We start from the raw sequence: 13338 nt of genomic DNA, 5'->3' as shown, positions 1-13338 counted from the left end.
GATGTTTTATCCCTAGTGGCAACATCACATCCACAACCTTAGGGGTTGCTGTCACTCCCCGCATTCAATGGAGACATGAACCCACTATCGAGCATAAATACTCCCTCTTGGAGTCACAAGTATCAACTTGGCCGAGCCTCTACTAGCAACGGAGAGCATGCAAGATCATAAACAACACATATATGATAGATCGATAATCAACTTGACATAGTATTCCATATTCATCGGATCCCAACAAACACAACATGTAGCATTACAAATAGATGATCTTGATCATGATAGGCAGCTCACAATATCTAAACATGATAGCACAATAGGAGAAGACAACCATCTAGCTACTGTTATAGACCCATAGTCCAAGGATGAACTACTCACGCATCAGTCCGGAGGCGGGCATGGTGATGTAGAGCCCTCCGGTGATGATTCCCCTCTCCGGCAGGGTGCCGGAGGAGATCTTCAGAACCCCCCGTGATGGGGTTGACGGCGGTGGCGTCTTTGGAACTTTTCTCGTATTTTGGCTCTCGGTCCTAGGGTTTTCGCGATGGAAGGATTATATAGGCGAAGGGGCAGAGTCGGGGGACGCCCGAGGGGCCCACCCCATATGGCGGCGCGGCCAGGGGTGGGGCCGCGCCCCCCTATGGTGTGGCCGCCTCGTTGCCCCTCTTCGTCTCCTCTTCGGTGTTCTGGAAGGCTCCATGGAAAATAAGACCGTGGCCTTTTGTTTCGTCCAATTCCGAGAAAATTTCCTGTGTAGGATTTCTGAAACCAAAAACAGCAGAAAACAGGAACTGGCGCTTCGGCATCTAATAGGTTAGTACCGGAAAATGCATCAAAATGATGTAAAGTGTATGTAAAACATGTGAGTATTGTCATAAAACTAGCATGGAACATAAGAAATTATAGATACGTTTGAGACGTATCAAGCATCACCAAGCTTAGTTCCTACTCGCCCTCGAGTAGGTAAACGATAACAAGGATAATTTCTGAAGTGACATGCTACTATCATAATCTTGATCAATACTATTGTAAAGCATATGAGATGAATGAAGTGATTCAAAGAAATGGTCTATAGTTCGTTAACAAATAGATAATGACTAAACAACGGAATCATATAGCAAAGACTTTTCATTAATAGTACTTTCAAGACAAGCATCAATAAGTCTTGCACAAGAGTTAACTCATAAAGCAATAGATTCTTAATAGAAGGTTTTGAAGCAACACAAAGGAAGATTTAAGTTTCAGCAGTTGATTTCAACTTTCAACATGTATATCTCATGGATAATTGTCAATACAAAGTAATATGATGAGTGCAAATAAGCAAGTATGTAAGAATCAATGCACACAGTTGACACAAGTGTTTGCTTCTAAGATAGAAAGAAGTAGGTAAACTGACTCAACATAAAGTAAAAGAATGGCCCTTCGCAGAGGGAAGCAGGGATACTCATGTGCTAGAGCTTTTTATTTGAAAACATGGAAACAATTTTGTCAACGGTAGTAATAATTCATATGTGTTATGCATAAAACCTCCTATAAGTTGCAAGCCTCATGCATCGAATACTAATAGTGCCCGCACCTTGTCCTAATTAGCTCGGATTTCCATGGATTATCATTGCATTACATATGTTTCAACCAAATGTCACAAAGGGGTACCTCTATGCCACCTGTACAAAGGTCCAAGGAGATAAATCGCATTTGATTTCTCGATTTTGATAGATCTCAACTTGAGGACATCCATACCGGGACAACATAGAAAACATATAATGGACTCCTCTTTAATGCTTTAAGCATTCAACAATAGATAATATTATCATAAGAGATTTGAGTATTAATGTCCAAGCTGAAACTTCCACCATGATACATGGCTTTGGTTGGCGGCCCAATGTTCTTCTCTAACAATATGCATACTCAAACCATTTAACTCATGGCAAATCTCCCTTACTTCAGACAAGACGAACATACATAGCAACTCACATGATATTCAACAAAGGTGTGACAAGTTGATGGCGTCCCCAGATAACATGGTTACCGCTCAACAAGCAACTTATAAGAACTAAGATACATAAGCGACATATTCTTTACCACAATAGTTTTTTAGGCTACTTTCCCATGAGCTATGTATTGCAAAGACAAGGAATGAATTTTTTTAAAGGTAGCACGCAAGCAATTTACTTTGGAATGGCAGAAAAATACCACATAGTAGGTAGTTATGGTGGACACAAATGGCATAAGTTTTGGCTCAAGGTTTTGGATGCACGAGAAGCATTCCCTCTCAGTACAAGGCTTTGGCTAGCAAGGTTGTTTGAAGCAAACACAAGTATGAACCGGTACAGCAAAACTTACATAAGAACATATTGCAAGCATTATAAGACTCTACACTCGTCTTCCTTGTTGCTCAAACACTTTTACCAGAAAATATCTAGACTTTAGAGAGACCAATCATGCAAACCAAATTTCTACAAGCTCTACGGTAGTTCTCCACTAATAGGTTTAAACTACATGATGCAAGAGCTTAAACATGATCTACTTGAGAGCTCAAAACAATTGCCAAGTATCAAATTATTCAAGACAATATACCAATTACCACATGAAGCATTTTCTGTTTCCAACCAAATAGCAATAAATGAAGCGAATTTCAACTTTCGACATGAACATTAAAAGTAAAACTAAGAACACCAGTGTTCAATATGAAAAAGCGGAGCGTGTATTTCTCCCACACAAGGAATGCTAGGATCCGAATTTATTCAAACACAAACAAAAATAAAAACACACGGACGCTCCAAATAAAGCACATAAGATGTGACGGAATAAAAATATAGTTTCACTAGAGGTGACTCGATAAGTTGTTGATGAAGAAGGGGATGCCTTGGGCATCCCCAAGCTTAGATGCTTGAGTCTTCTTGAAATATGCAGGGATGAACCATGGGGGCATCCCCAAGCTTAGACTGTTCACTCTTCTTGATCATATTATATCATCCTCCTCTCTTGATCCTTGAAAACTTCCTTCACACCAGACTCAAAACAATCTCATTAGAGGGTTAGTGCATAATAAAAAATTCACATGTTCATCAAGGACACAATCATTCCCAACACTACTGGACATTACCCAAGGCTACTGAAAATTAATGGAGCAAAAAATCCACTCAACACAGTAAAAGAGGCAATGTGAAATAAAAGGCAGAATCTGTCAAAATAGAACAGTCCGTAAAGACAAATTTTTTCGAGGCACTTAACATGCTCAGATGAAGAAGCTCAAATTGAATGAAAGTTGCGTACATATCTGAGGATTACTCATGAATTTTTGCAGAATATTTATATTCTCCTACAGAGAGATCAACTCAAATTCGTGACAGCTAAAAATCTGTTTCTGCGCAGAAATCCAAATCTAGTATCAACCTTCTATGAAAGACTTTACTTGGCACAACAATGCAATAAAGTAAAGATACAAAGGTATTGCTACAGTAGTAACAAGCACCTTGACTCAAAATATAAAACAAAAATTGCAGAAAATAAAATAATGGGTTGTCTCCCATAAGCGCTTTTCTTTAACGCCTTTCAGCTAGGCGCAGAAAGTGTAAATCAAGTAACATCAAGAGAAGAAGCATCAACATCATAATTTGTTATTATAATAGAATCAAAAGGCAACTTCATTCTCTTTCTAGGGAAGTGTTCCATACCTTTCTTAAGAGGGAATTGGTATTTAATATTTCCTTCTTTCATATCAATAATAGCACCAACGGTTCGAAGAAAGGGTCTTCCCAAAATAATAGGACAAGATGCATTGCATTCAATATCCAAGACAACAAAATCAACGGGGATAAGGTTATTGTTAACCGTAATGTGAACATTGTCAATTCTCCCCAAAGGTTTCTTTATAGAATTATCAGCAAGATTAACATCCAAATAATAATATTTCAAAGGTGGCAAGTCAAGCATATCATAGAGTTTCTTAGGCATAACAGAAATACTTGCACCAAGATCACATAAAGCATTACAATCAAAATCACTGACCTTCATTTTAATGATGGGCTCCCAACCATCTTCTAACTTCCTAGGAATAGAAGCTTCAAGTTTTAATTCCTCTTCTCTAGCTTTAATGAGAGCATTTGTAATATGTTTTGTAAAGGCCAAGTTTATAGCACTAGCATTAGGACTTCTAGCAAGTTTTTGCAAGAACTTAATAACTTCAGAGATATGAAAATTATCAAAATCAAAACCATTATGATCTAAAGCAATGGGATCATTGTCCCCAATATTCTGAAAAATTTCAGCACTTTTATCACAAACAGTTTCAGCAGTTTCAGGCAAATTTGCATGCTTTGTATTAGAAGTAGAAACATTGCCAACACCAATTATTTTACCATTGATAGTAGGAGGTTTAGCAACATGTGAAGAATCAACATTACTAGTGGTGGTAATAGTCCAAACTTTACCTACATTATTCTCTTTAGCAAGTTTTTCTTCTCTTTCCCACCTTGCATGCAATTCAGCCATCATTCTAATATTGTCATTAATTCGAACTTGGATAGCGTTTGTTGTAGCAAATGACTTAATATCTTTATCTTCATTAGGCATAACTTTCAATTTTAAAAGATCAACATCAGCAGCAAGACTATCAACCTTAGAAGCAAGAACATCAATTTTACCAAGCTTTTCTTCAACGGATTTATTAAAAGCGAGTTTGTGTACTAATAAATTCTTTAAGCATGACTTCAAGACCAGAGGGTGCACTCCTACTATTGTTGTAAGAATTACCATAAGAATTACCATAACCATTACCATTATTAGAAGGATATGGCCTATAGTTGTTACCCAAATTATTCCTATAAGCATTGTTGTTGAAATTACTATTTTTAATGAAATTCACATCAACATGCTCTTCTTTAGCAACCAGTGAAGCTAAAGGAACATTATTAGGATCAACACTAGATCTACCATTAACAAGCATAGACATAATAACATCAATCTTATCACTCAAGGAGGAGGTTTCTTCAACAGAATTTACCTTCTTACCTTGAGGAGTTCTTTCAGTATGCCATTCAGAGTAGTTGATCATCATATCATCAAGAAGCTTTGTTGCAGCACCCAAACTGATGGACATAAAAGTACCTCCAGCGACTGAATCCAATAGGTTCCTTGAAGAAAAATTTAATCCTGCATAAAAGGTTTGGATGATCAACCAAGTAGTTAGTCCATGGGTAGGGAAATTCTTTACCAAAGATTTCATTCTTTCCCATGCTTGGGCAACATGTTCATTATCCAATTGCTTAAAATTCATAATGCTACTTCTCAAAGATATAATTTTAGCAGGACGATAATATCTTCCAATGAAAGCATCTTTACATTTAGTCCATGAATCAATACTATTCTTAGGCAAAGATAGCAACCAATCTTTAGCTCGTCCTCTTGAGGAGAAAGGAAACAATTTCAGTTTTATAATATCCCCATCTACATCCTCATACTTTTGCATTTCACAAAGTTCAACAAAATTATTAAGATGGGCAGCAACATCATCAGTACTAACACCAGAAAATTGCTCTCTCATAACAAGATTTAGTAAAGCAGGTTTAATTTCATAAAATTTTGCTGTAGTGGTAGGTGGAGCAATAGGAGTGCATATGAAATCATTATTATTGGTGCTAGTGAAATCACACAACTTAGTGTTCTCAGGAGTATTCATTTTAACAATAATAAAAATAAGTAAAGAAAACCGAATTAAATAAAGTAAAACAAGTAACTAATTTTTTTGTGTTTTTGATATAAAGAAAGCAAACAAGATAGAAAATAAAATAAAGCAAGACAATAAACAAAGTAAAGAGATTGGGTGTGAGAGACTCCCCTTGCAGCGTGTCTTGATCTCCCCGGCAACGGCGCCAGAAAGTGTGCTTGATGACGCGTGAAGCACACGTCCGTTGGGAACCCCAAGAGGAAGGTGTGATGCGTACAACAGCAAGTTTCCCTCAGTAAGAAACCAAGGTTATCGAACCAGTAGGAGATGAAGGCCACGTGAAGGTTGTTGGTGAAGGAGTGTAGTGCGGCGCAACACCAGCAATTCCGGCGCCAACGTGGAACCTGCACAACACAATCAAAATACTTTTCCCCAACTTAATAGTGAGGTTGTCAATCTCACCGGCTTGCTGTAAACAAAGGATTAAACGTATGGTGTGGAGAATGATGTTTGCTTGCAAAGAACAACAGAGAACAATGATTGCGGTAGGTTGTATTTCAGATGTAAAAGAATGGACCGGGGTCCACAGTTCACTAGTGGTGTCTCTCCAATAAGATAAATAACACGTTGGGTGAACAAATTACAGTTGGGCAATTGACAAATAGAGAGGGCATAACAATGCACATACATATCATGATGACTACTATGAGATTTACTTAGGGCATTACGACAAAGAACATAGACCGCTATTGATAACCCACAAGTATAGGGGATCGCAACAGTCTTCGAGGGAAGTAAAACCCAATTTATTGATTCGACACAAGGGGAGGTAAAGAATACTTATAAGCCTTAACAACTGAGTTGTCAATTTAGTTGCACCTGGAAAAGCACTAGTAACAGGGGTGATGTGAAAGCAGCAGTAATATGAGAGCAATAGTAACAGTAACACAGCAGCAGTAGCAGTAACACAGAGGCAATGGCACCAGAAAATAGTTGATACTACTTCTAATGACATATAGGATCGAGTATTTGATGATGAAAGATGGACCGGGGTTCCCAGCTATCTACACTAGTGGTAACTCTCCAATAACAAGTGTTGGGTGAACAAATTACAGTTGGGCAATTGATAGGATTGAAATAGCATTAAGACAGAACATCAAGTTTATTAATCATGTAGGCATGTTTTCCATATACAGTTATACGTGCTCGCAATGAGAAACTTGCATAACATATTTTGTCCTACCAGCCGGTGGCAGCCGGGCCTCAAGGGAATCTACTGGTAATTAAGGTACTCCTTTTAATAGAGCACCGGAGCAAAGCATTAAACTTGGTGAAAACATGTGATCCTCATATCTAAGCCTTCCCCTCTAGTTATCCCAATTCTTGTCACTACGGGGCCTCGGGTTCCGGACATAGACATGTGCAAACAACTTGTAGATACAATCTAAGCAATAAGTATAGAGCTTAAATCTAAGATCATGCCACTCGTGCACTAGTGACAAGCATTAAACAAAACAAGATTGCAGCAACAATAACTTCACAAACTTTATAGATAGACTGATCATAATGTAACAATTCATCGGATCCCAACAAACACAACACCGATTACATCAGATGGATCTCAATCATGTAAGGCAGCTCATGAGATCATTGTATTGAAGTACATGGGAGAGAGAGTACCAACTAGCTACTGCTAGAACCCGTAGGCCATGGGGGAACTACTCACGGAGCATGATGGAGGCGGTGGCGTCGATGGAGAAGCCTTCCGGGGGCACTTCCCCGTCCCGGCGGCGTGCCGGAAAAGAGATTCTGTCCCCTGAAACGGAGTTTCACGATGGCGGCGGCGCCCCTGGAGTCTTTCTGGAATATGATTGATTGATATAGGGTTTTCGCGTCGCGAGGAATTTATAGGCAAAAGGGCAGCGCGAGGGGGTGCCTGGGGGGCCCACCCCATAGGGTGGCGCGCCCCCCTCCTAGGCCGCGCCCCAAGGTGGTGTGGAGGTTGTGGGCCTCCTCTCCGTCTCTCCTTCGGTGTTCTGGTCCGTCTCGGTGAAATAGGAAGTTTGGCTTTTGTTTCGTCGAATTCCGAGAATGTTGCCCGAACAGCTTTTCTGGAACCAAAAACAGCGAGAAAACGGAAGCCGGCACCTTGGCATCTCGTTAATAGGTTAGTGCCGGAAAATGCATAAAATCATTATAAAGTGTGAGCAAAACATGTAGGTATTGTCATAAAAATAGCATGGAACATAAGAAATTATAGATACATTGGAGACGTATCAAGCATCCCCAAGCTTAGTTCCTGCTCGCCCTCGAGTAGGTAAACGATAAAAAGAATAATTTCTGAAGTGACATGCTACTAACATAATCTTGATCATACTATTGTAAAGCATATGAGATGAATGCAGTGACTCAAGGCAATGATCTATAGTTTGCTAACAAATAGATAACATATAGCAAAAACTTTTCATGAATAGTACTTTCAAGTCAAGCATCAAAAAGTCTTGCATAAGAGTTAACTCATAAAGCAATAAATTCTTAATAAGAGGTTCTGAAACAACACAAAGGAAGATTTAAGTTTCAGCAATTGCTTTCAACTTTCAACATGCATATCTCATGGATAATTGTCAATACAGAGTAATATGATGAATGCAAATAAGCAAGCATGTAAGAATCAATGCACAGTTGACACAAGTGTTCGTTTCTAAGATAGAAAGAAGTGGGTAAACTGACTCAACATAAAGTAAAAGAAAGGCCCTTCGCAGAGGGAAGAAGGGATTAAATCATGTGCTAGAGCTTTTTAAGTTTTGAAATCATATAGAGAGCATACCAATAAAGTTTTGAGAGGTGTTTGTTGTTGTCAACGAATGGTAGTGGGCACTCTAACCCCCTTGTCAAACATACTTTCAAAGAGCGGCTCCCATGAAGGACGTTATCTCTACCAGCAAGGTAGATCATCGCTCTTCTCTTTTGTTTACACACGTATTTTAGTTTTATTTATAGATGACACTCCTCGCAACCTTTTGCTTTCACAAGCCGTGGCTAACCGAATCCTCGGGTGCCTTCCAACATTTCACATACCATGAAGGAGTGTCTATTTGCAAAATTAAGTTGCTTACTGATGAATCAGGGCAAAACATGTGAAGAGAATTATTAGTTAAGGTTAATTAATTGGGGCTGGGAACCCCGTTGCCAGCTCTTTTTGCAAAATTATTGGATAATCGGATGAGCCACTAGTCCATTGGTGAAAGCTGCCCAACAAGATTGAAAGATAAAACACCACATACTTCCTCATGAGCTATAAAACATTGACACAATTAAGGAGATAATAACTTTTGAATTGTTTAAAGGTAGCACATGAAGTATTTACTTGGAATGAGAGAAAAATACCACATAGTAGGTAGTTATGGTGGACACAAATGGCATAGGTTTTGGCTCCAGGTTTTGGATGCACGAGAAGCATTCCCTCTCAGTACAAGGCTTTGGCTAGCAAGGTTGTTTGAAGCAAACACAAGTATGAACCGGTACAGCAAAACTTACATAAGAACATATTGCAAGCATTATAAGACTCTACACTGTCTTCCTTGTTGCTCAAACACTTTTACCAGAAAATATCTAGACCTTAGAGAGACCAATCATGCAAACCAAATTTCAACAAGCTCTACGGTAGTTCTCCACTAATAGGTTTAAACTACATGATGCAAGAGCTTACACATGATCTACTTGAGAGCTCAAAACGATTGCCAAGTATCAAAGTATTCAAGACAATATGAAGCATTTTCTGTTTCCAACCAAATAACAATAAGTACAGCAACTTTTAGCTTTTGCCATGAATATGAAAAACGAAGAACACAAGTGTTCATATGAAAAAGCGGAGCGTGTCTCTCTCCCACACAAGGATTGCTAGGATCCGAATTTATTCAAACACAAACAAAAATAAAAACACACAGACGCTCCAAGTAAAGAACATAAGATGTGACGGAATGAAAATATAGTTTCACTAGAGGTGACCTGATAAGTTGTTGATGAAGATGGGGATGCCTTGGGCATCCCCAAGCTTAGACGCTTGATTCTTCTTGAAATATGCAGGGATGAACCACGGGGGCATCCCCAAGCTTAGACTTTTCACTCTTGTTGATCATATATCATCCTCCTCTCTTGACCTTTGAAAACTTCTGCCACACCAAACTTCTCATAAAATTCATTAGAGGGGTTAGTACTCAAAAAACTTTAATCCACTTTAGCCCTATAGTGAAACATTGCAAGAACTCAATAAAACATTAGCTACAGCTCTCCACGTCTAGAAAGCCTTACTTAAAATCCACAAGAGACAATGCAAAAAACAGAGATAGAATCTGTCAAAACAGAACAGCCAGTAAACATGAATTTTTTAGAGGTACTTCCTACTCAAATAAGAAAACTCAAAACTAATGATAGTTGCGTACATATCTGAGGAACACGCATGAAAATTGGCAGAATTTTTAGAGTCTCCTACAGAGAGATCTACTCAAATTCGTGACAGCTAAAAATCTGTTTCTGCGCAGAAATCCAAATCTAGTATCAACTTTCTATTAGAGACTTTACTTGGCACAACAATGCAATAAAATAAAGATAAGGAGAGGTTGTGTTATCACCAAGATTTGACCGAGTCGGAGGTGGGCCGCAGTCAAGATGGGCTTAAGGAAATATACATGGAGAATTACATGAATCGGCCTGTTATACCAAGTTGGGTTTAATCGCCCGTGTATACGTAACATATTAGATCTATTTTAGTTTAGAGATAGAATCTTACTCGTGCACGGTTTAGTGCACGCCCTCATTAGAAGGTCCCTTGGACTATAAATATGTACCTAGGGTTTATGGAATAAACAACAACTCACGTTCAACTCCAAAACAAACCAATCTCGGCGCATCGCCAACTCCTTCGTCTCGAGGGTTTCTATCAGGTAAGCGACATGCTGCCTAGATCGCATCTTGCGATATAGGCAGCACAAGCCCCACGTTGTTCATGCGTTGCTCGTACTGAAGCGCTTTTGATGGCGAGCAACGTAGTTATCATTAGATGTGTTAGGGTTAGCATTGTTCTTCGTTTAAGCATGCTTACGTAGTGCAACCCTTGCATATCTAGCCGCCCTCACGCTTTGTCTCGGGTGTGGGGGCGGCACCCGCTTGATCATTATTTAGTAGATCTGATCCGTTACGATTGCTCCTTGTTCTACAAGGATTAGTTTAATATCTGCAATAGTTAGGCCTTACAAAGGGAGGGAGGATCCAGTGGCACGTAGGGTGGCGTTCGCAAGTCCTAAACGGGATGCTCCGAGGATCAACTTCATGTTGGTTTTTAGGCCTTGTTTAGGATCGGCTTACGAGCACCGTGCGTGGCCGCGAGGCCCAACCTGGAGTAGGATGATCCGATTATGCGGTGAAAACCCTAAATCGTTGTAGATCTCATTAGCTCTATCTTGATCAAGCAGGACCACCAGGTATTCGTGCACCCCGTACGAATCATGGGTGGATCGGCTCTTTGAGCCGATTCACGAGAATAACCGAGAGCCGATCGAGGCTCGTATTTAATGTTTACATGTATGCCCTGCGAGGAAACTAAGCGAGGCATCCCCATCACCTTCTACGACCAGGTATAGGTCGGGTGGCACGCCCCTGCACTTCGCATCGCCGCGTGTGACCAGAAGAGCATTGCGGGCCGTCGCTCGGAGGGTCTCAGCCAGCCGCAGCTCTAGGCTCTTCCCGGCTCTACGGTGTTGACAAGGCCGCTGCCCGCCGGTGGGTTTTGGCGAGTCAACACATTCCGGCACGCCGGTGGGACAATCGTCTACATCAACCACATCGCCATCTACATCTGAGATGGCGGACGGCACGCCAGTCACCTACGAGGATCTGCCTGACGAGCTCAAGAAGCAATACAACGAGATCAAGGCCACCCTCGAAGCCGACCTCATCGGCTCTTTTCAGAGAACCCGTACCCATGGCATCAGATGGAAGGGGTTCTCACCGCAAGGTGCGCTCGATGGGATAGACCTCTCTACCCCGTCGGAGGAATGCACCGGGGTGCCGCGGCGGGAGATCAACTACACGGTGGCTCACTCGCTACACCGCCACTGCGAGAACTTGGTCAACGTGTTGGAGCGTGTCGCTCGCGCGTGATCCAGGAGATCATGAGCCACCGGTACTCGCCGTCGGGACCAGCTCTCGGGACTCATCAAGGAGAGTTGCCACTCCGGTCCCGTCCACCGCTGCCATATGCGTTGGCAGCACCTGCTGAAGTGCCGACTACACCGGCATTCCTCGTTTACGAGGATTGGTGGCGACCCTAGTGACTACCGAGTTCTTAATGGAGGCGCCTAAGGAGATCCCTCAAGGATACGCGTGCATGTATGTGCCGGATTGTGGTGGCTGGGCACTCACAAACCAGGCCACAACATCGGGGACTCCGGCGAAGACGGGGAGGAACGTCGGCGACGAGCGAGACGTGGCTAACTAAATACGCCACACCGACGAAACTCCCGAGCCCGGCTCCTGCAGATGGCTCGGAGGCTGGAAAAGCAAACATGGCAGGCCAAGTACGCCACCCGGCGAATCTTCGAGTGCAACTCCTACGGCCAGCACGGCGGATCGGATCGGTACCATGCCGAGAGACCGGTTCGGCATGATGCCGAAAAGAAGAGCGATCGGCTATTCCAAGCCGTACCACGGCGATTACGAGATGATCCCGCTGCCACCTAAATATCGGCTCCCCGACTTCTCCAAATTCGGTGGATCAGATGGCTCCGGCTCCATCGAGCACGTCGGCCGATATTTGGCTCAACTAGGACCGGCTTCGGTGTCGGATCAGCTACGCGTGAGGCTCTTTTCACGAGTCCCTCACGGGATCGGCTTTTGGATGGTACACCTCCTTGCCGGCAAACTCCATCCAGTCTTGGAAGCAATTGGAAGAACAGTTCCATATGCAATACCATTCGAAGCTTCCGAGTACGGCATTGCCGATCTAGCACAACTACGTCGAAGCGCGGGGAAACGGTGACAGAGTACATCCAGCGCTTCAGGAATCTTAGGAACCGATGTTATTCGGTTCGTATAAGCTGAAAAGGAAGCGGTCGAGTTGGCGGTAGCAGGCCTTGCAACACGGCTCAAGGACATGGCCTCCCAAGCGGATTATCCCTCGGCTGGCGCACATGGTTCAGAAACTATCGGCATATGAACGAGCGCCACCCCGACCTGTGCCAAGACAAGTTCAAGCGTGCGGTAGTTATGGTCGATACGAGAGGAAGATGAAGTGCTGCGGGGAGACCAAGAAATAGCGGTGGGCTGAGTGGACTCGGGGAGGAACCCCGTGGCATCGCAAATGGGTAAAGCCACCGGGAGCCGCCCGGGGGATTTGATTTTGACGTGACCAAGAGCGAACAAATCTTCGACCTCCTGCTCAAGGAGAAACGAGTTGACGATTCACTGAAGGTCTCAAGTTCCCCACGGCGAAAGAGCTAAACGGAAAGCCGTCTTGCAAATTCCACAACTCGCTTTCCCATGCCACCAACGACTGCCGGGTGTGGCGTCAGCACATCCAAGCGGCGATAGAGAAGGGGCGGCTAATTTTCAACCAGTACGCCATGAAGGTCGACACCCAACCCTTCCCCGCCGTTAACATGGTAGAAATTACCTAC

Source organism: Lolium rigidum, chromosome 7 (assembly GCF_022539505.1).
Source record: "Lolium rigidum isolate FL_2022 chromosome 7, APGP_CSIRO_Lrig_0.1, whole genome shotgun sequence".
Taxonomy (NCBI): Eukaryota; Viridiplantae; Streptophyta; class Magnoliopsida; order Poales; family Poaceae; genus Lolium; species Lolium rigidum.
This window is presented reverse-complemented; position numbering follows the sequence as displayed.